The following is a 22,276-nucleotide window of genomic DNA, read 5'->3' on the forward strand; positions in this document are numbered from 1 at the left end:
ATGCTATTGTCCGTGACAGAATGGGTAAGAGTCACCATTTCCATAAGGATTATGAAGTGAAGTCCTATCTTCAGTGAGGAGACACTCCATGTGTGGCACTAATCACTGTGCAAAAGTCAAACAGATTGGGCAACTCAAGACTGGGCATCCATGGCACCCTATCAGCAACAAAAAGAAAAAAAAACTTCAATCTGTAACCTCATGACATTGTATATCCCGGTCTACCATTATCAAGCGAGGGAATCAACCCTATTCAATGAGAACATGCCAGAAGGTACACCAGTCATACCTAAAAAAGGGTTATCAGAGGACTCTCATAGCACAGTGGTAGTGTTCCTATCTTTGAGCTTGGAAGTCTGGATAGTCAGAGACTTTTTCCCCAGGGCGGAAATGGCTATTACGAGGGGGCATAATTTTAAGGTGATTGGAGGACGGTATAGGGGAGATGTCAGAGGTAGGTTCTTTAGACAGAGTGGTGGGTGCGTGGAATGCACTACCAGCAGTGGTAGTGGACTCAGATACATTAGGGACATGTAAACGACTCTTGGATAGGCACATGGAGGATAGTAAAATGAAGAGAATGCAGGGTCGACACAACATCGTGGGCCAAAGAGCCGCGTACTATTCTATGTTCTACTCCCACCAGCTATAGAGGTATGTGGCAATACCACTGAATGGGTTAATTAGGTGAAGCCACAAAACAGGTTACTACTTGTATGCTAAATAGCAGAAACAGCAAGTGATAGATAGAGCTGAGCAATTCTACAAACCCTATCAGATCCAAGCCCTGCAGTCCTGTCACATCAATTTGTGATTGACGGAGGTTAATTCATCCAATGCCATAACCAACAGACAGCAGAAAATACTGGAACTTATAGATCTAACAGCTTTGGGCCTCAACAACATCTAGCAATAGTTCAAGACTTGTGCTCCAGAACTTGCCACACCCCTGGCCAAGCTTTACCCAGAACAGCTACAACACAGGTATCTACCCAGCAATGGGAAAAATTGCCCAGCTATGTCCAATGCACAGTAAGAAAGACGTATCTAACTTGGCCAATTACTGACACTCAGGTTGCGATCTGCAGGTGCCACTCAGCTCCTGACCTCATTTCAGCCTTGGTTCAGACAGACAAAAGAGCTGAATTCCAGAGGTTTAAATGCTCTTGACATCAGGGCTGTATTTGACCAAGTGTAGCACTAAAGAATCCTAGCTAAACTGGAGTCAATCAGGCTCAAGGGGAACTCACTGCTGGCTGGAGCCATACCTGGAACATAGGAAGACAGTTGTGGATGTGATCTCAGCTCCAGGACATCTCTGTGGGAGTTCCTCAGGGGAGTACCTTTGGCCCAATCATCAGCTGCTTTGATGACTTTCCATTCAACGTAAAGGTCAGAAGTGAGGATGGCTGCTAATGACTGAACAATGTTCACCAACACTCCAACTTCAGATAGTGAATACCGTTAGATGTAGAGTGATGGGAAATACCAACTCTCATTTGAGGTCTTGACTACAATTCAAAAACATTGGAGCAGAAGTAGGCCATTCAGCCCATCGAATCTGTTCCAATGAGATTATTGTTGATTTGATAATGCTCGATTCTGTTACGGATTAAAACTTTCAACCTTATTTAAAAAAGCAGCACTTGGTCTCAGTCTGAGCAAACAATTCCACAGATTCACTCCGCAGAAGAAATTCCTACAAACATATGAAAACCAATAGGAGAAGAACCAATGTGTCCCTTAAGCCTGCTCCAACATTCAATAGGATCACAGCTGATCCGATCTTAACCTCTTCACTACATTCCTGCATATCCCTGACAATTTTTCATCCTTGATCAAGAATCTACTATCTCTGGTTTAAAAGCCTATTGGAGGAAGGGAATTCCAAAGAGACAGCTCTTAGGAAAATAAGTGTTTCCCCTTTTGTCTTAAATGGGTGATCCCTTAATTTTAACAAGATCTTCTCAAGAGGAAATGTCCTTTCAACATCTACCGGTTAAGTTCACTCAGGATTTTGTATGTTTTAACTAAATCACTTTATAGGCCTAGCATTTTCTCATAAGCCAATCTGGTCATTCCAGAAAACAATGGCGTGGGTTTTCCTAGATTACTAGCCCAGTGACATTACCAGTACACCATGTTCCCCACAGCAGTCCTTATCAAAAAGCATCAAAGCCTGGACAATACCCAGATCTGGGCTCATACCAGACAAGTGCCAATGCAACGACCATCTTCAATGAGAGAACCTAACCATGACACTGAATGCCATTACTGTAATTGAATCCCTCACTACCAACATTTTAGGAGTTACCATTGATGAGTAACTGAACTGGACTCACAAAGTCTCTTCATTGCCTCTGGAGTGATTCATGGTCAAACTGCCCAAGGCAATCAATCAATCACTACTCTTGCCTGACATCTTTTACAGAAAAGTCCCAAACTGTGACAGTGACTGAAAACTTAGCCAAAGAGATGGATTTAAAGATGAGTATTTGAAGAGCAAATAGATGGAAGGTTTTAGAGACAATCTGTAATTTAAGAGGAAATTAAATTTCCTTTTGAAAAGAAATAACTTGCAGGCTGCAAGGATACAAGGGAAAATAGGACCCAGTGGTTTGTTCTACAGAGATGGTCATGGACACTATGCGCTGAATGGCCTCTCTCTGTACCACAAACTTTATGGCTCAAAATTGTAGCACATAAGGCATGGGTGGTTAGTGTTGGGACAAAGTGGAAGAGAAGTCTGTCAAGGGCCAAATTCAGGAACAGAATCTGTTATAGCCATGGGACAGAATGGAGACAGGGGTGATCAGTGAAGGAATTCAGGAGGAAAAAAAAATTTAAAATTTGAGGCGCTTTGAGAATTGATTGTGATGGAGAGGATAGAGAAGATTACAATCTTATATGTTTCAACCTAATTTAGGTTGCCCTCAAAAGGTGATAAGGAGGGATCTCCTTCAATCGCTGCAGTCATTGAAATGTCAGGCCACCTACATGTTGTTGGGAAGAGAATTTGAGGATTTTGACCAAGTAACAGTGAAAGAATGCCAACATATTTCCAAGTCTGCAAGACTCAGAGGGGAACCTGCAGGTGATGGTAATCCTGTTGCCCTTTACCTTTTAAGTGGAAGAATCAATGGACTTGAAAGGTACTATGTGTTACACCTCAATGGGGTAGTATGCTGGAAATCAAGCTCTGCTAAATCATGGAGCGATCACAAAATTAACAATTTTAAAAACAAATGTAAAATTCCCCAATTTACCTATGCCAAATTGAATCAAAGCACAGGCCAGATTTCTGTACTTAAAGAATCTATTTATTTGTAATAAATGGTCATTCCAACTACAGATAAACAATTATGAATGGTCAATATATAACTGTACTAGTTAAAGCTCTAACTCAGATCAAAAAAACTCAAAAGTAAAATATACTCTTTACACTGGCAGAAGGGCTTTGGTGAGTTACTGCAGTGCATTTTTTAAAGGGTCTAAAACTGTTGCTATTGTGTGTTGATGGTTAAGGGATTGAATATTGCAGGTGGTGGTTATGATATCAATCAAGCAATCAACATGCTTTGTTCTGGACGGGGTCAAGCCTTCAGTGCTGTTGAAGGTGCACTTATCCAAACATATGGAGAATATTCCATTATGCTTGTGACTTGTGCCTTCGAGGCAGTAGACATGCACTGGGAAAAGAAAAAGATGAGCTATTTATTGCAGAATTCCCAGTTTCTAACTTACTCTTTTAGCAACAAAGGTTACATGGATATTCCAGTTTAATTTCTAAGTAATGATAACCCACAGGATGCTGATAGTGAACATCAAGGGGCAACATTAAGATTCTCTTACTGGGGATGGTTATTGCTTGCCACTTTTGTGGCATGCATGTTACTTGCTTCTTGGCTGCACAAACCTTCTGTATCTGAGCAATTGCAAATGGTGCTGATTGTAACGCAATCATGAGCGAACATCCCCATTTATGACCTTATGATGAAGGAAAGGTAATTGAGGAAGCAGCTGAAGATGTTGTTTTGAGGACACTACCAAGTATCTCCTGTAGTGATGTCCTGACCTCTGACAATGTCAACCATCTTTCCATGTGTTTTTGCTCATTCTGTTTAATGATGATGCTCTGTTGCATTATGCCTTTAATGTCAAGGATAGTCACTCTAACCTTATCTCTGGAGTTCTTTTGTCCACGTTTAGATAAAGGGTGTAATGAGATTAGGAGTGCATTAGCCCTGGTGGCATCCAAATGGAGCGCCGGTGACTAGATTATTCATTTTCAAGTGTGGCTTATTAGCAGTGCCAATGACCCTGTCCATTATTTTGCTGATGATCTTGCCTTCATGCTCAGTCCTTAACATACAGAAGTTGAGAAGCTGAGTACAGAAGTTGAGGCTGTACAAGATGTTGGTGAGGCCTCTTCTCGCATACTGTGTTCACTTCTGGTCGCCCAGTTATAAGAAGAAGCTGGAGAAGATTCAGAAGAGATTTACCAGAATGTTGTCAGGTATGGAAGGTCCAAGTTATAAAAGATAGCTGGATAGGCTGGGACTTTTTTTTTTAAAAACACTGGTGTGTAGAAGGTTGAGAGGTAACCTTATTGAAGTTTATGAAGTCATGAGGGGCATTGATAGAATTAAAAGGTAGTTATCTTTTCCCTAGGATGGGGAATTTCAAGATTAGGGGGCTCATCTTTAAAGGTGAGAGATTTAAAAAAAAAAAGACATAAGGGGCAAATCTTTTCGCACAGAGGAGTTAGTGTGTGGAATGAACTTCCTGAGGAAATGGTAAATGTTGTAATTGTACCCACATTCAAGAGACATTTGGATAAGTACGTGAATAGGAAAGGTTTGGGGGGGATATGGGCCAGTGGGACCAAAACTCTTCACAGCATTCCAGCTATGGTCTTAATGCTTCCTTATTGTTCCTGCCAAAGTGCATTACCTGACAGAATATAATGTGGGAAACTATCTGCCAAGCTTTTACCCACTTAACCTAACATCCCTCATCACTCACCTTCCACCGAATCTGTGTCTAATTGTGGCCCCAGCACGATCGTAGTGACAGACCAATAGTTACAGGTTGCCATCCTGAAAATGGTCCCGTCATCCCATCCCAACACTCTGGTCTTCAATTAGTTAGCCAGTTCTATCCATGCTAATATGCTACATCCAATACTATGGGATCTTGCCTTAAGTAGCCTAGCGTGTGGTATGCCTCCTTAAAATTATATCCTCTGGGACCTTTGTCTCCGAGTCTCAGGATTCTTGGAAGATTATCACCAGTACATTCACTATCTCTGCAGCTACTTCTCTTCGTATCTCAGGATGCATGCCATCAAGTTCTGGGGACATACCAGTCTTTAGGCCCACTAGTTTCCCTGGTACTGTTTCTCTAGCGAAAATTACTGCATTCATTTCCTCTGCTCCTTTCACCCCTAGATTTAATATTTTTGGAATGCTATTGTCTATTGTGAAGACTGATGCAAAGTACTTATTCAACTTCTCTGCTATTTCCTGTTGTCTCGCCATTTCCCCAGCTTTGTTCTCAAAAGATCAAAAACATTGGCCCCTCATAGTTGAAAAAGCTCATCAGTCTTAACATTACAAACTTTGAGGATAAACGGGTATATCTTCTCTATTTCTTTGATCACCTTTCGTTGTTTTGAAAGCTTTCCCAATCCTCAGGCTTATCACTATCTTTCCCATGTTGTATTTGTCTTTCAAGCTGATGCTAGCCTTCATGTCCTTGGTCAACCATGGTTAACTTACCCCGTTCCTAGCTTCATTCTCACTCATTGTAATATATATTTGCTGTGAACCATGAACAATTTTCTTAAACATTTGCCATTGCTCCTCAACCATCACTGCTGCCAGCCTTCTTTCACAGTCTACTTCAGTGAACCCTGCCTTCATTCTTTTATAACAATCATTTTTTAAACTTAGCATAGTTGTTTGATGCAAATTCCTCCTCATCAATCAATGCTAAATTCTATCATCCTATGATCACTGTTTCCTAGGGGATCTTTTACTGATATTTACTGAACCTTCTTGGTTACCCATCCAGATCCAAAATTAGCCTGATCACTGTTGGATTCATACAACATCCTGTCATAGGAAACTGTCCAGAATACACTAAATTCTTCCTCATGGCTACTTCTGCCAATGCAGCTATCCCAATCTCCGTAAAATTAAAGACAACCACAGTTTATGTACTACCATTGTTACATGCCCTCATTACCTTCAGATTTATTCTGTCCCAGCACATACCTACTGTTAGGGGGCCTATAAGCCACTCCAACCAGTGTCATCTTCCCCTTATTTCTTCACTCCACCCATATGGATTCTACATGTTTTAATGTAAGATCATTCCTTGCTATCATACTTATTCTGCACCACCCTTTCCTTCCTGTCATTTTGAAAAGTCACACATCCGCGAATATTAAATGAATTTATGAAATATTGAGAACAGACATTGGTGGAGCCAGTGTAGGTCAGAAAACGTAGGCAATGGTCTTGGAGAGATTTAGGTTAAGAGAACCAGCATGTGGCATGACTTCCCATCCTACTTGGCACCAAACCTGGAGAAAGAAACAGTATTGTGTCCAACGTATCAATGTTGATTGTAAACAGGCAAGGCCCCAGAACTGATCTTATGACATTCCATCAGTTACAGCCTGTCAACTTGAAAGCACCTCAATTTTCTGATCATTAACCATTTCTATATTCATGGCAACCAATCATCCTTAATTCCACCTGGATATATGGAGGATGGAAGCTATTAGGTCAGCTAGGAGTATATTGCAATGGTCACATCTGTGTTTTTGCTGCCAGAAGCTAAGGGTTTTAACAGCCGATGGCGAAATCAAAGGCAGAGAAAATTAACTGAAGGTAAAAACTATGGGCCAGAAGCTCAAACAGGATTCAAATATCATACTGAGCCTTAAAACAATAAGATTCAGTCCAAGACAGTGTCAAGGGAAAATGACAGAATGACTAGTGATTGAATTCCAAATGTTTAATTGAACAGGTTCACATTAGTCAGATTGAATGTTGGAAGTGCATACTAATACAGAAGCATTTTTTTTCCCCCACATTGAGGGATAATTAGATAGCTGTTACAGAGTGAGAAGACTGCAGGTTCAGATCCCACTTCAGGGACCAAGCACAAAACTCTAGGCCAGGCATTGACAACTGAAAAAGAAAACTGAAGAAACTTGTTCTTATTTAAGCAATATTTTAACAAGCAACAGCATCAAGTTGAAAATTCAGCACTTCTAACCCAAATACGTGGCACTTTCCAAATACCTATTGTAGAAGGCATAATTGCACAAAATGAAAATACATGAATTGAATGGATATTAGAAAAAGAAAATCACAATTAAGAGAGGCCAAACTCAACTGAGGTTTTTAATTTTTACAATAATTGTTACTTGTGTAATTTTAAAATTAACTCAAGACAGATTTAAGATAAATCTTTAGACTCATTCTAGTGTTAAAAATAATTTCTAATAACAGTCAGAATGAGTTTTCTCATTTATAATTAAAAACACTCATTGGTACAACCATAAAACCTGTTCCTCTAATGAAAAGCATTACCTATAACCATGGCTAGCTGTACCACGAACAGATTTATGTAGAATATCAAGTGCCAAATTAATTTGAAATAGATTTACATTTTACCGCCATATAAACTGAAGACCTACATTTCTTGATTTCATTTTAAGTGTTTTTTTAAAATGTTACTGCAATCCAAGACTGGGAGCAAATGTGATATTAAAAAGCTAGATTGCAGATCTAGAGTAATACTTCTTGTTTGGAGGGTGGGTTGGGGAAGGGTTTGGTTTCTCTGACATCTTGCATAACCCTGAAGTGCAGGAGTTTTTCCTTGCACCATTAATGTTTATCATTCCACCAACATCACAAAATAAATTAGACTGCTGTCCATGAAGTCACTGTTCTATTCCTTGTACGTATGTCGCCATAGTGCTGCTCTTAGAGGGACACCACTGGTGGTTATTTAACTGGAGGGTCGCCATGCCTCAGGTGAAGCAGGAGGTTGAGAAGGAGAATCCTTCATGGTAACCTCAACTGCAGGTAGAGGATTGCTCTTCAAACTGGAGGCCTGTGACTAGTGATTTCCCACAAGGATCAGTGCTGGGTCTACTGTTTTGTGGTTTTAAAAATGATTTGGATATGAATCTAGGAGTAAGTTAGTAAGTTTGCAGATGACACCAAAACAGGTGATGTAGAAGACAGTAAAGGTTATTTCAGAGTACAACGGGATCTTGATCAGATGGACCAATGGGCTGAGGAGTGGCAGATGCAAGTTCAATTTGCATAAATGGGAGGTGCTGCATTTTGGCAAGGCAAACCAGGACAGGACTTACACACTTAATGCTAGGGCCCTGGGGAATATTGCAGAACAGAGACCTAAGGGTGCAGGTGCACAATTCCGTGAAAGTAGAGTCGTAGGTAGACAGGGTGGCGAAAGTGCCATTTGGCACACGTCAGAACATTAAGTATGGAGTTGGGATGCCACCTTTGGGATACTGCGTACAATTCTGGTTCCCATTTTACCGGAAGGATGTTATTAAACTTGAAAGGGTTCAGACAAGATTTACAAGTATGCTACTGGGATTGGAGACTTTGAGCTTTTGGGAGAGGCTGAATAGGCTGGGGCTCCCCCTACCCCACCACCACTCCCAGAGCAAAGACCAAGGGGTGATCTTATAGAGGTTTATAAAATCACGCGAGTCATTGCCATTCACCTTGTCTAAGGTCTTTTCCCTAGGATGGGGGATTTTAAAAATATGTCCCCTAGTTTTGAAGAGAGGAGGATTTAAAAGGGACCCTAAGGGCAACTTTTTCACACAGAGGGTGGTTTGTATTTAGCATGAACTGCCATAGCAAATTGTAGATGCAGGTACAGTTACAATATTTAAAAGACATTTAGATAAGTACATGGATAGCAAAAGTTTACAGAGATATGGGTCAAATGCAGGCAAATGGGACCAGTTTAGTTTGGGAAACTTGGTTGGCATGGATGAGTTGGACCAAAGGGTCTGTTTCCATGCTGTATGGCTCAAAGCAGTGGTAGACCGTAGATGAAATAAGCTAGAGTTTAATTTTACATTACAAAATAATGCTAGTGAAATCAGGCTTCTTGGCAAATAAGCAGCAGTGCCTGATAATACCGGACGTAATTTAGCCAAAACCAACAATGAACAGCTAACCCATTGGTACATGGAAGCATGCACCCCTTGGACTTTGGAAGAGGGAGCCCTATCAAAAAAGGGAGAATGCAAGGGTTTTATGGAGGCTAAAAGTGAAGGCAAGGGATTGAACAGATATTTGGCTGCAGAAATTGGTGATAATTTATTAGAATTCTTTGACATGGCACCAAGCAGGATAAATGGGAAGCAGTGGATGTAATATATGTTGATTTCCAGAAGGCATTAGATAAGGCACCACATGTTAGGCTACTTAAAGGTAAGAGCCCGTGGCTAATATATTAGCATGGGTAGAAGACTGACCAATTAGAAGACAGAATTGGGATGAGAGGAGTACTTTCAGGACAACAACTTGTAATGAGTGCCATGAGGATCAGTATCGGGGCTGCAGTCATTTAAAATGTATGTTAATGACTTGGATGAAAAAAGTGATGGCCAAGTTTTCAGATGGCAATAATAGGTGGGAAGGCAAGTGCTGAGGATAACACACTGCTAAGATATACCTGGCAGCTGGAATTCATAGTGAAGAAATACGAAGTTATGCACTTTGTCAGACCACAGCGAGAACACTGAACAATTTTGGTTCCCTTATCTGACACTGGAGGCAATCCAGAGAAGGCTCACTAAGCTGATCCCATATGGAGGGACTGTCTTAAGTGGAGAGGCTGAGCCTGTACTTATTGGAAGTTTAGAAAGAGGCAACCTTATTGAAACGTGATTCTTAAGGGACTCGAAGTGTAGAAGCAGAAAGTTTACTTCTTCTTGTGTCTAGGACCAGAATGCATAATTTCAGAATAAAAGGAGTCACCTATTTAAGCGGAAGTGAGGAGAAATTTCTTCTGAGGGTAGAATTCTTTATTAGAGACTGGCTTGTTATGTACATTCAAAGCAGAGGTAAACCAATTTTTAAATAGGCAAGGGAATCAAGGGTTATGGGGATGAGGATAAATAGAATTGAGGATTCAGATCTGCCATGATTTCTTTAAAATGGCAGATCAGACTAATGGCTGAATGGGCTACATCTGTTCCTAGGTCTTATGGTTTTAGATGGAGAACCAAAGGATCGATACTTGGGTGTTTGAAAATGCCAAGTACTTTTCTTGAGTAGATTCAGAAATTGGAGCTAGAAGGGGCATGAGATTAGGGAGTTAGAAAAGCAATTGATTATAAATGGCCTTGGTCAGTCATTGATAGGGACTACTTGCATGGGTGTTAAGAGAACAAAGGACTGGTGGAGGGTATTACCATGCACGGAAGTTTCAGTCACAGCCAACGGGTCATCATCACCAGTCATGTATCTAACAAGATCACACTGTCATTGCAATCACGCACAAACGGTCACAGATGGCAAGTGATGTTTGCAAATGAATGAAATTCTGGAAGGAAATAAAAGGAGGTTTGACTGTTGATCCACCAGTATAGTCCACACATTCTGCAGCAGGAAGGAGCTTGGCAAAATTAGCCACAGCATGGCCTGGATCTGGGAACTCAACAATCCTGAGTGGGGACGATTGTGACCAGAATATGCTCCTGATTCATTAGTCTGGAACATCCTTCTGTTATTTAGCTTCCTGCTCCTATGCAGGTACAACTAAAGTTACAAGGATTGATCTTTAGCTCAACTATTTTCAAACTGACATGCTGCACCAGGTAACATTATCCAAAAACGTAATACAAGGTGATCTAGGCGTACCGGTTGACAGTTCGCTGAAAGTGGCAGCACAAGTAGTTAAGGTGGTCAAGGCAGCATATGGCATGCTTGCCTTCATCAGTCGGGCAAGTCACGTTGCAGCTGTATAGAATTTTACTTAGGCCACATTTGGAACACTGCACATAATTCAGATCGCCATACTACCAGAAGGATACGGCGGCTTCAGAAAAGGTTCACCAGGATTTTGCCTGGTTTGCAAGGCATTAACTATGAGGAGAGATTGGAAAAAACTCAGTTTTCAGATGAATGTTGGAGATTGAGGGGCAACCTGAGAGAAGTTTACAAAATTGAGGGGCATGGACAGTCAAACTCTTTCTTCCCCAGGGTTGAAATGTCAATTACTAAGGGACATAGGGGAAGTTTAATGGAGATGTGAAACACAAGTGTTTTTTTTTAAAGAATAGATGAAAAGTACATGGAATGTGTTGCCAAAGGAGGTGGTAGAAGCAGATACAATAGCAACGTTTAATGTCAAATTTGAGGCTGCAAAAACAAAAAAGGGCATAAATTTGGGTGGCAACAACGCATTCAAGGACTTGAAAGGAAAGGCTGGAGATGGGCAGTAGTTTACAAAAAAGTTATTAGTTGGCTTTGGCAAGAGGTGAAAATATCAGCAAATACTTTTTCTCTATTACCAGCAGTTTCCAGCAGCCATTGCATTTCAATTTTGGCAGCGAAGGAAGAAAAGTGATGGTCAAATTTGGTGGGAACTGAGCCAAGGGAACAGTATGCAAGTTACATGGGCAGAGTTCAAAGGGCATGGGGGAAAAATAGAAAATAAAGTAGAGAATGACGCAAGTTGGGGTTTGGTAATTGCAGCAAATGCCATCCCACTTATTGCTGAGATGGAAAGAAAAGTAGCATGAACAGTCATTTATATCCCCCATTATTACATAAATACAAAAACTAAATTAGAAGACATTTTACAGACGTAGAAACAAAAAAAAAGGGACATGGCCATAAAATGATGAGCAAATAATCAACTCATCAGTCAATGACCGCTAAATGGCAGAAATATCCAATAGTTACTTTGATTCAGTACTCTGTTACAACTCACTGTGGTAGTGTGCTGGAAATCAAGCCCTATTATTCCTAGAGTTCCACAAACATGAAAAGATTTAGTTAAAATGACCACAATCCCCAAAGTACAACTGATGAACTCAAGTTAAAAGAAAACACTCGCTAGACTTCTGTAGTTAACAAGAAAGTAACTGTTTACGATGAACAAATCTTTAGTGGCAATTAGTAAATATGAATCACCAACCTATAACTCAAATTAATCCTTTTAAAATTCCTCTCTTCTCACACACATGGACATGATGGGTAGAAAAGGAGGAATACTATTAGGGACAGTTTCATTGCACCTGTCTGGATGGCATGATTTGATGTTGTTTTCTTTCTCTTCCTTTCAATTCTTTTCAGTTCTACATTTACACCAGGTTTTTTAATGCATTGATGCTCTCCTTCATTTGCTGTCTTTGAAGGCAACTTATTATTCCTTCAACAGTAAATTTGCAGAGAAAGGCAAGTGGAAAACAACTTGATATTACTGAAGACTTTCTGGTATCTCCACACAGAAGTGAGCGCAATTTTGTTTTGCTTTCACTTTGCATGCTGCTTGTTCTCTGCTGCTTTGAATTTACACACACCATGGTCACCTGGACAGGAACCAAAATACTGCTTCCTAGTTTCCATTGACTGTTTTGTCTGATTTTGCTCTCTATTCAAGAAAAGAAGCAACATTGTATACAATTAAAATTTTAGTCAGTAAACATGGTTTTAAAACTACAGCAATCTGTTTGCAGAGTCTCCTTGTTTAAAGCAACACCTTCCATTTTTAGTTCACAATCCAAAAACAAAATGAAATAGGGGATAACACTGTGTAGAGCTGGATGAACACAGCAGGCCAAGCAGCATCAGAGGAGCAGGAAGGCTGACGTTTCGGTTTTCTGAAGAAGGGTCCAGACCCGAGACATCAGCTTTCCTGCTGTGTTCATCCAGCTCTATACCTTGTTATCTCAGATTCTCCAGCATCAGCAGTTCCTACTATCTATGAAATAAGAGATGTGGCCTTTACAACAAACTCAGTGGCCATGGTGTTAAAGGAGAATGAATGATAAACGAACAGGATAAAACCTATGGTCTAGTCCAAATATAATTGATGCATCTTTAAGCAAAAGGAATGAGTGTGGAGGCACTGTAAAAGTAGACAGATAGAACTACACTTTTAAAGACATCAGGGTGGCTCGAAAGCACTTGAGACAATTAACTATTTTTAAGTCCAATCATGTAGTAAGCAATGACATGCAGTCAATTTGCACACAAACTTCGACAAACAGTGGCAATGGTCAGTAATCTGTAGGTACTGTAAATATTAATTGAGGGATAAGTGCAAGTCTAAACATTAAGGATTTCGCTTTTCTTCAAAAGTAGTCCTGCGAAATCTTTTACATCTAACTGAGCAGGCAGATGAGGTCTTGGTTTAAAATCTCACCTGAAAGAAGACCTGAGTGCAGCACTCCATTTCTATTGTACCCAAGTGAATCAGCACAAGTTTGCATTCAAGGCCTGGAGTGCAATTTGAATCCAGAAAAGAGAGGAGACTGTGACCTTAGCAATAGCTGACAAAAAAAAATTTAAACAAAGGGATTTCAGAATGAAACCAGGGAACATAAACCAATTTGTCCACTATTAGTGGTCAGAAAGTGAATGGAAACTTTCCTTAAAGATTTAATAGAAAAATCATTTAGAAAAAAAAAGTGAAAAAAATTCAGCACAAATTTCAAAACCAAAAAGATCATGGTTGCCTACATTTACTGGTTCTTTCAAGTAAGAAAGAGTGGATAAGGGTAATGTATTAGAAGTAACATATTTTGACTTTCAAAAACATTTTAGATAAAGTACCACATCGTAAAATGATGGTTAAAGTTTCCCGATTTGACAAGCTGAAAAAGGAACAGAACAAACACACCCCCTCCTCCTGGACACCACCCCAAGGCCTCCTACCCTCCCTCGACCTCTTCATCTCCAACTGCCGTCGAGACATCAATCGCCTCAACCTCTCCACCCCTCTCACCCACTCCAACCTCTCCCCCGCAGAACGTGCAGCCCTCCGCTCCCTCCGCTCCAATCCCAACCTCACCATAAAACCTGCGGACAAGGGAGGTGCAGTTGTAGTGTGGCGCACTGACCTCTACATCGCCGAGGCCGGACGCCAACTCTCCGACACCTCCTCCTACCGCCCCCTTGATCAAGACCCCACCCCTGAGCACCAAACTATCATCTCCCAAACCATCCACAACCTCATCACCTCAGGTGACCTCCCACCCACGGCCTCCAACCTCATCGTTCCCCAACCTCGCACTGCCCGCTTCTATCTCCTTCCCAAAATCCACAAACCTGAATGCCCTGGTCGACCCATTGTCTCCGCCTGCTCCTGCCCCACCGAACTGATCTCCAACTATCTCGACTCCATTTTCTCCCCCTTGGTCCAGGAACTCCCTACCTATGTCCGTGACACCACCCACGCCCTCCACCTCCTCCAGAACTTCCAATTCCCCGGTCCCCAACACCTCATCTTTACCATGGACGTCCAGTCCCTCTACACCTGCATTCCCCATGCAGATGGCCTTAAGGCCCTCCGCTTCTTCCTGTCCCGCAGGCCCGACCAGTCCCCCTCCACTGACACCCTCATCCGCTTAGCCGAACTCGTCCTCACACTCAACAACTTCTCTTTCAATTCCTCCCACTTCCTACAGACAAAGGGGGTAGCCATGGGTACCCGCATGGGCCCAAGCTACGCCTGCCTCTTTGTAGGTTACGTGGAACAATCCCTCTTCCGTACCTACACCGGCCCTAAACCCCACCTCATCCTCCGTTACATTGATGACTGTATCGGCGCCGCCTCGTGCTCCCACGAGGAGCTCGAACAGTTCATACACTTCACCAACACCTTCCACCCCAACCTTAAGTTTACCTGGACCATCTCTAACACCTCTCTCCCCTTCCTGGACCTCTCTGTCTCCATATCGGGCAACCACCTAGAAACCGATATTCATTTCAAGCCCACCGACTCCCACAGCTACCTAGAATACTCCTCCTCCCACCCACCTTCCTGCAAAAATGCTATCCCCTATTCCCAATTCCTTCGCCTCCGCCGCATCTGCTCCCAGGATGAGGCATTCCACTCCCGTACATCTCAGTTGTCCTCGTTTTTCAAGGACCGTAACTTCCCCTCCTCAGTGGTCGAGAACGCCCTCAACCGTGTCTCCCACATCTCCCGCACCTCATCCCTCACACCCCGTCCACGCAATAAAAACCAAAAAAGAATCCCCCTCGTCCTCACGTACCACCCCACCAACCTCCGGATCCAACGCATCATCCTCCGACACTTCCGCCATCTGCAATCCGACCCCACCACCAAAGACATCTTTCCCTCCCCACCTTTATCTGCTTTCCGGAGGGACAACTCTCTCCGTGACTCCCTCGTCCGCTCCACACTCCCCTCCAGCTCCACCACACCCGGCACTTTTCCCTGCAACCGCAGGAAGTGCTACACCTGCCCCCATACCTCCTCCCTCACCCCCATCCCAGGCCCCAAGAAGACTTTCCACATCAAGCAGATGTTCACCTGCACATCTGCCAATGTGGTATACTGCATCCGCTGTACCCGGTGTGGCTTCCTCTACATCGGGGAAACCAAGCGGAGACTCGGGGACCGCTTTGCAGAACACCTACGCTCGGTTCGCAATAAACAACTGCACCTCCCAGTCGCGAACCATTTCAACTCCCCCTCCCATTCCTCAGACGACATGTCCATCCTGGGCCTCCTGCAGTGCCACAACGATGCCACCCGAAGGTTGCAGGAACAGCAACTCATATTCCGCTTGGGAACCCTGCAGCCCAATGGTATCAATGTGGATTTCACAAGTTTCAAAATCTCCCCTCCCCCCACCGCATCCCAAAACCAGTCCAGCTCGTCCCTGCCTCCCTAACCTGTTCTTCCTCCCACCTATCCCCTCCTCCCACCTCAAGCCGCACCTCCATCTCCTACCGACCTACCTCATCCCGCCCCCTTGACCTGTCCGTCCTCCCTGGACTGACCTATCCCCTTCCTAACTCCCTACCTACACTCACCTTTCCTGGCCCCATCCCCGCCTCTTCGACCTGTTTGTTTCCTCTCCACCTATCCTCTCCTCTATCCCTCTTCTATCCGCCTCCCACTCTCTCCCTATTTATTTCAAAACCCCCTTCCCCTCCCCCTTTTCTGATGAAGGGTCTAGGCCCGAAACGTCAGCCTCTCTGCTCCTATGATGCTGCTTGGCCTGCTGTGTTCATCCAGCCTTGCACCTTGTTGTCTGAGAACAGATAGCAAGTTGGCTACAAATGATTAGTTTAAACCGAGTTGCCCAGATTGGCACATACAATCATAGAATCCCTACTGCAGAAGATTTGGCCCATCAAGTTCACACCAAACCTCCGAAGTGCATCCCATCCAGATCCACCTCCTACCCCTGTAACTCTGCATTCCCCATCTAGCCTGCACAACCCTGGACACTATGGTCAATTTAGTATGGCCAATTCACCTCACCTGCACATCTTTGGAACGTGGGAGGAAACTAGAACACCCAGCAGAAACCCATGCAGACATGGGGAGAATGTCTGTGTGGAGTTTGCACAGTCACCTGTAGCTGGAAACGAACCTGGGTCCCTAGAGCTGGGAGGCAGCAGTACTAACCACTGACCCACCATGCTGTGTAGTTAATAAAGTACTTTTCAAGGATGAGTTCCTGGGATCACTGTTGTTCATATAAATACGGAACTGGAAATACAATTTCAAAATGTACTGATGGCACGAAACTGGGAAGCGTATACAAGTGGAGGCAAAATGAATAAAATTTGCAGAACTGTCAAATTAATTCAATATATATATATATGAAGGTGGTGTATCTTATAGCAAGAGGTGATTGTGCTGGATATCTTAAAATGCATAAAGGTGGATAAATCCCCAGGACCTGATCTGGTGTAGCCTAGAACTCTGTGGGAAGCGATCGCGAGGCTCCGTGCTGAGATATTTGTATCGATAGCCACAGGTGAGATGCCAGAAGACGAAAGGTTGGCTAATGTGATGTCACTACACATGGAAGATGGTAAGGAAAAGCCACGGAACTACAGGCCGGTGAGTAAGTTGTTGGAGGGAATCCTGAGGGGCAGGATTTACATTTGTTTGGAAAGGCAAGGACTGATTAGGGACAGACTTTATGCATGGAAAATCATGTCTCACTAACTTGATTGAGTTCTTTGAAGAGGTAGTGAAGAGGATTGATGAGGGCAGACAGATGTGATCTATATGATCAGAGGTATAGATAGAGCGGACAGCCAGAGACTTTTTCCTAGGGTGGAGGTAGCTATTATGAGGGGGCATAGTTTTAAAGTGAATGGAGGTAGGGGAGACATCAGAGGTAGGTTCTTTATTCAGAGTGGTCAGGGCATGGAATGCATTGCCAGAGAGGGTAGTGGAGTCTGCCTCATTAGGGGCATTTAGGCAGCTATTAGATAGGCATATGAATGATAGTACAAGATAGAGGTGGAGGTTAGATAGACCTTAAGTTGAGGGTAAATGTTCAGCACAACGTCGTGGGCCGAAGGGCCTGTACTGTGTTATGTTCTACATGGACTTCACTAAGGTGTTCGGCAGGGCTCCTCCTCGTAGACTGGTCAGCAAAGACTATATCACGTGGAATACCTGAACTAGCCAGTTGAATACAGAACTGGCTCAAAGGTAGAACAGAGACGGTGGTGGAGAGTTGCTTTTCAGACTGGAGATCTGTGACCAGCAGCGTGCTGGGTCATCTGCTTTGTCATTTTTTGTGAATTATTTGGATGTGAACACAAGAGGTATGGTTACTAAGTTTGCAGATGACACTAAAAATTGGAGGTGTAGTCGACAACAAAGAATGTTATCTCAGAGTACAACAGGACCTTGATCAGATCAAATCAAGGCAGGACTTATACACTTAATGGTAAGGTCCTGGGAGTGTTGCTGAACAAAGAGACGCGAGAGTGCATGCTCATAGTTCCTTGAAAGTGGAGTCCCAGGTAAACAACATAGTCAAGGTGGCATTTGGTATGCTTGCCTTTATTAGTCAGTGCTTTGAGTCTCAGAGTTGGGAGATCATGTTGCTGCTGTACAGGACATTGGTTGGGCTGCTTTTGGAATATTGCATGCAGTCCTGGTCTCCCGGTTTTAGGAAGGATGTTGTGAAACTTGAAAGGGTTCAAGAAAGATTTACAAGGACGTTGCCAGGGTTGGAGGGTGTGAGCTATAGGGAAGAGGCTGAATAGGCTGGGGCTATTTTCCCTGGAGCGTCAGAGGCTGAGGTTTATAAAATCATGAGGGGCATGGATAGGATGAAATGCCAAGGTCTTTTCCCTAGGGTGGGAGAGTCCAAAACTAGAGGGCATAGGTTTAAGGTGAGAAGGGAAAGACTTATAAAGGGATCTAAAGGGGCAATTTCTTGATGCAGATGGTGCGTGTATGGAATGAGCTGCCAAAATAAGGGGAGGTGAGTACAATTACAACATTGAAAAGGCATCTGGAAGGCTTTACGAATAGGAAGGATTTAGGAGCATATGGGCCCAATGCTGGCAAATGGGACGAGATTAATTTAGGATATCTGTTTGGCACAGACAAGTTGGACTGAAGGGTCTGTTTCCATGCTGTATAGTTCTTTGACTCTAGAGTATAAGAATGGCAAATCCTCCTTGAAAAATAAGAGCTGAAATGAGGTAGAGATACAAAGGGATCGAAGGGCAAAGGAAAACCGCAAAGAGAGAGACAGGTTAATAAAGCCATTTCAAAGCAAACTAATCACTGGGATTCATTTTTAAACAGCAGAACTGAAAAGTACAGAAGTTTTCTTCAGAACCTCAGCATAAGTTGGTTAAACCACGGTTGTAGTACATGAACAGTTCTTGTCTCCACATTATAAATCATACTGAACCACTGGAGAAGGTACAAAACAAAGGAATCACAAGAACAAAGCAAAAACTGACATTTATATTGATCAGAAAAAAAGCAAACATGCTGGGTCTTTATTCTCTTAAAATAGTGAAGGCAGAGAAGCAATTCAATAGAGGTCTTTCAGATTTCGAACGTATTTTAAATAGGTTAGATGCCCAAAAGAAATTGTTGTGGGCAAGATAAAGATTAGGGGCCTAAAATTTCAGCAGTCATTAATAAAATGAGAAACTTCCTCACCAAGTATGGTTAGAATATCAAATTCAGTAATTGAGACATAGCACGGTAGCATTGATGTTGGATAAACACAAAGGATAAAAAGAATAAAATGGATAGCTCACGGGGGAAAATAAAGTAGCGTTAGAATAGGCTCACAGAGCATCAACACCAGTTCAGGCCAGTTAGGCAACTGTCTCGGCACCAAAGTAAGTCGTTATGTAATTCCACATATAACAGGTTAGATTTCATCATGCCCAGATATTTAACAGTAGAGGAATGCCTCTGTCACTCACCCGAAAACAAAACCAAAAAAAAACACAGAAAAGCACCTTATTCTTCAACAGTGGAAATTTTTATCTCCCAAACTACCCAGCCCATTAGCTTAATACTACCTGTAATACACAAATCAATAATATGCCCAGACAATACACAAGAATAAAAAGAGTTCTCAAAAATTAACCTGGGCTGATTTCAAATACAAACCACTACAATTTAATTTTTAAAAAATTTTATTAACAAATGACTAGTTAGTTATAACAGTGTTCCTCCTGTCCCACTCAGGCCATATAAATAGTCACTATAATTACACATGGGCAGGAATAGGTAGCTGCAAACTATTCAATGAAAATAAGAATGCATTAGCAGATTATCACTATTGCAGATTTGCAAACAGCTGATATCAGTGTTATTGAGATTCTGTTCTTAAACTGATAGATAAGTGCAACTTAAAAATGGCATGGGTAATTTGACTTTCTATTTTCATTCATGTTATGTTTGGCAAAGCTAGATGTTGCCCATTCTTGGGTAGGTGGTGAGCAAGGGGAAGTCTGGATACTTAAAATGGTGACTGGTTCATTCCAGGGAGTGGATGCCAAGGTAATAGCTGTCCTGAACATTTAGTTTATCGACACCAGAACAGAGACAGCCATAAAAGGTGATCAGTTAAATACATGTGGATTAACAGATCAAGAGGGACAGTACACTTCCCCCACCTCAATTGTAACACTACTTTGACTGAGTGCACGCTTTGGTAGTCTACAAGCTTTAGAGTAAGGGAATGCATAAGTTATACAAGCAAACATGGGTAGAATTCAATGGACCTTTGCATAGAGAGAATATAAATAATCTGAGACTCAAACAAAAAAAAAGAAAAAATGAAATAAACAGACCTTTGAAGAACATGGCTAAGAAAAATGAACAAACCGAAGTCATGCCTAAGAATACAGTGGTCTACCCTAGCTAATGTTAAATTATACATAAAGATTGATGATTTGATATCATTCAACTAGGAGTTTGATGTGAAAAGTGAAAAACTACTGACTTGCATTTATGCTAGAGCTGCATTTGCTATCATCACAACTGATGTCACGGACACTGATGTGCAGTGCAATGCCAAAGATGCCAGTTTTTCCTTATATTGAAAGTTGGACGATCCACAACATTGAGGAACTCCAAGTCATTTAAAACAATTGTAGAATCAATAATGCATGCTGTGGTCCAAACATTTCTCTGTAGTACAGAGTCTTAAGATATTGTGAGATTTGCTTTGTCAGCCCAAAATGATGGTTCAGGGTTGTACTTTTCAGAGACAGGCAGACCAGCAAGTAGGGCTGAAGGCACAATAAATGATGTCAGCCGTACAGACACATGCCTATCAGCAGAGTGGGTAGCAACTGCCTGTTTTGGTACACAATGACATCAGTGCCACTCATTTTCTGCAATGTGGAGGACAGAATACACCATTATTACCAGACCTTTCACAATAGCACTTTGCACACATGTCTGAGGTGCATTCATTGTTGCAGGAAATGAGGCAGCCAATTCATACAAAAGCATTGTGGTAACTATGTAATTGAGAAAGAATCAATATTGGCCCGCACAGAAATAACTCCCCTGCTGCTCTTTAAAATATTTTTATGGAATATTTTATGTTCATCTGAAAGGGTACAAGCACTGCTGCTCAACACTTCATCCAGGTTACAGATGACTGTGCAGAACTGTCTCAAATGCACTACAGTACTGACTAAGTTTTTGTCCTAGAGTGCCCAAGAATGAGCCACAATGAGATTGCCACTGATTTATAATGATTGCCAGCAATGTCAAATACAATGACAGAGGGACTGTATGTGAGCAGCAAGACTATGGAAAACTGAAGAATAATTTTTAAAAATAATTTAGCATAATATTGCTTATGGAAAGCTGGTTAATGAGAGGTTTAATGTGGAATGCAGTATAGTGTGCATATGGAACAGAGGAAATGGCTACAAAAGATAGCCATGTATAATAGGTGGACAGTTTAAGCAGTTTTTAGCTACAAAGGAATTAAGTGAAATGGGGATTATGAAGAGTAGATGGAGCAGAGGTGGAAGATCAGCCTTTGTCTTACTGGCTGGTAGAGCAAGATCCAAAGCATAATAGCTTCTCCAGCTCCTATTTTTTAGATTGGGTTATTTATTTGCCAAGATTTACAAAAGAGAGTGAGGTATAACACATATTAGTGCAAAATTATATAAATTAGCCAAAAATATCACATCTGCATGACAAAAACTATTCCTCAAAAAAAAATTAATTCACGGTTTCTAACCCAACTTAGAACAACAATTTTATTTCAATAAGGTCCACATACAAAAAGGAGATAGCGTGGATAATCTGTCTTAGTAATGTTGGTTGTGGTATTAAAATTGCCCAGGAAATAGGGAATACTCAGTACTTTCAGTACTGCCATGGAATCTTGTATGCCCAACTGAGACATAAAGGGACCTTGTTCGTGACCGAGTAGGCCTTCCTCATGCATAATTATCTTGCAACAAAATTTACTGCAGACAAACATTTAAGTGCATTTAAATAGTTTATTTCACATGAAGTTACTGGACTTAGATTTCATTTTATAAAATTCTACATGGCATCATTGCAATTTTCCTTGCTCAAAGTACCAAATTTTGGGATTAGGTGCAAGAAAATCAAGTTCCTGATATTCTTAATATTGCTTAGCATTGTTTAAAACATAACCGTAAATGGTCAAATCTGAGTGAGATTCTCCATGGCTTCAACAAGGGCTCAAAGGGAAATCTGAATCATTAAATTC

General features: G+C 41.9%; 1 long non-coding RNA gene across 6 annotated transcripts in view; it reads right to left on the bottom strand.

Moving 5' to 3' along the window:
• The window catches only part of LOC125483761, a 40,736-nt gene that overhangs the window by 15,045 nt on the left and 3,415 nt on the right, over positions 1–22,276 (bottom strand). Inside the window, exon 2 of one of the 6 annotated variants that reach the window (XR_007262708.1) lies at positions 13,447–13,573. The exons of the other annotated variants lie outside the window; for them this stretch is intronic. This is a non-coding gene — a long non-coding RNA (uncharacterized LOC125483761). The remainder of the gene's footprint in view (positions 1–13,446; positions 13,574–22,276) is intronic. 6 annotated transcript variants of the gene reach the window in all.

The sequence above is a fragment of the Rhincodon typus genome, chromosome 8 (assembly GCF_021869965.1).
Source record: "Rhincodon typus isolate 14 chromosome 8, sRhiTyp1.1, whole genome shotgun sequence".
Classification (NCBI taxonomy): Eukaryota; Metazoa; Chordata; class Chondrichthyes; order Orectolobiformes; family Rhincodontidae; genus Rhincodon; species Rhincodon typus.